General features: G+C 36.9%; 1 pseudogene; it reads left to right on the top strand.

Moving 5' to 3' along the window:
• The first annotated feature begins 944 nt into the window (after positions 1 to 944).
• On the top strand, positions 945 to 1,250 carry LOC149212472 (auxin-responsive protein SAUR71 pseudogene; annotated as a pseudogene).
• Positions 1,251 to 2,197: the final 947 nt, after the last annotated feature.

Raw genomic sequence — 2,197 nt, 5'->3', positions numbered from 1 at the left:
AAGCACATCACGTATTCTTTTTGGGGGACGAAACACATTCAAGTTAAAGGACGAAGTAGAGTATTCTTTTTGGGGGACGAAACACATTCAAGTTAAAGGACGAAGCAGAGTCATGTTGGGAGCGAAACACATTCAAGCGAAGGGACGAAGCAGAGTGAACGTGCGAAGGGACGAAACAGAGTGAACGTTGGAGACAGCGAACCCAATTGGAATTCTTCGAATTAATACCGTATCGAACCGAACTGGCGTATTAACGTATTTTTTCCGGAGGTACGGACGAACTTGGTAACTATGGTTTTTTGGTTTAATTTCTTTAAAATTTGACAAGAATTTATTGAAATTACAAATTTGATAAATAATCTCTGCATAATTTAAATGCCTTAAATTTTTTTCAAAATGTTAAAACCAGTTTAAATAACACAAATCAAAATTTCGCTTCAAATTTTTTATCACAATAAAATTTCAAATTTTAAAATCACACTAAAGACAACTCCTTCCTTTAAAATTTACATATAAGCTGGAAAATAAACTTAAAATTTATGTATAGGGCAGAGAATAAATTCTAAAATTACATATTGGGTAGTTTGTGGTCCAAATAAATATCCCACGCTTTCGGTCTCTAATTCAACAATGTACGCCACTGTCGATTTTGACTGGACTTTTCAATTCGAGTGCGACTTTTTCTTATTATATGCCTTTTTAAACAATATCCCATTAATGGTACACGTATAATTGTACGGCAAATCTGACCATTTATATCATCCTTCTTGCTTGGGCCTCCAGTATTCACACTCTGTAGCAAATTTCCAATGCTATAGCGGATGATATATGTTCTCCTGCTCTGCTAAATCTAGCAAACATTCATTTCTTCGCAATCACTTCCAGTGTGCCACTTGATTCGTTTCATGCACAGAGTTATTGATATCCATTCCCCCAGGCGGTCAATGGCGTTTGTCAAGATAGCGAAGAACCAGAAGAGCAGACAGAGTTCAGATGGCAGGAAGAATGAGAATACTGTTCCGAAGGGATTGGTGCCTGTGTGTGTAGGGAAGGATATTGTTATAAGATTTGTGATACATGCCAGCGTTCTCAACCATTCCTTATTTGCAGAGCTGCTGGAGGCTTCTGTAGAGGAATTCGGATATAATTACAAGGGAGCTCTCAGGATTCCCTGTGATGTATTCTTGTTTGAGAGGATTCTTGAGCTCATTAACAGCAGACATCCAACGTTATCAATCTGTCATGAATGATTTTGGTAAGCCCTTGTTTTTTTTAATGAATGTATCAAAAATCCATTAATGGATGCATAGTTTATCTCCGTATATGTGATAATGAATGGATGGTTTATTGATGGCAGAACTGGAACTCAACCTCTTTTTCTCCACGGTTTAGATTGTATGTTGTTTTGCTTGCTTTATTAAGAACCATAACCTGTGTGGGAAGAATTTCTCCATTTAATGAAAACGTGGGTCTTTCCTCCATAGAAAATTGGCAGCTGACTACTAGCTAGTGGTCCTATTTGACGCCTGTGTTAAACAGTCAAAACCAGGGAAAGTCTCAAGAACTAGTAACTATGTTGTTTTGTTCAAAATGATGCTCCAATTAATAAGATATACTAGCAGTTTACAAATATATAGTCTCATTTTCTGAATGTGCATATGCTCTGACTTGGAAGTATGGAATTGATATTTTAGCTTTGTGAGCACATGGAAGGGATTATTGTGGGCCGGTGAGAAGTGGGATAGGAGAAACTCTGTAACAAATTTCTAAATTGTCTCAGGACACAAGCTTCTACAAGCTCCCACATAATCTCTATACTGGGCGACTGGAATGTTCTGAAGCCAGCATTTCTTTAGCATGAATTGGCTCAGAAAATAATACCTTATGCTTAGCGTAGAGAAGAAAGTCTACACGATATACCCCATTCTCTAGAGTTGTAATTTTAACCTGTAAGAAACATGGGAATTAGAATTACAAATTTGACTAAGATTGTCTAAAGTACCAAAGGTGTTTAAATGTCTGTCCTCTAATGATAGTAATGAGCTGTAAAATCTCAGCGCTTAATCTTAACTCCATACTTAATAAATATCCACATTGTCACCGTAGTTTGGGAGTTTCTTTACTTTCGGGAGTTCCTTTACTTCAGCCACTATTATGGAAAAAAAACTCGCACACTAGGGCTCATGTTTAATTCCAT

Source organism: Pinus tabuliformis, chromosome 1_1 (assembly GCF_031772625.1).
Source record: "Pinus tabuliformis cultivar Carrire ecotype Pingquan chromosome 1_1, CPIR1, whole genome shotgun sequence".
Lineage (NCBI taxonomy): Eukaryota > Viridiplantae > Streptophyta > Pinopsida > Pinales > Pinaceae > Pinus > Pinus tabuliformis.
The sequence above is the reverse complement of the archived record's forward strand: the minus strand, read 5'-3'. Positions and strand labels throughout refer to the sequence as shown.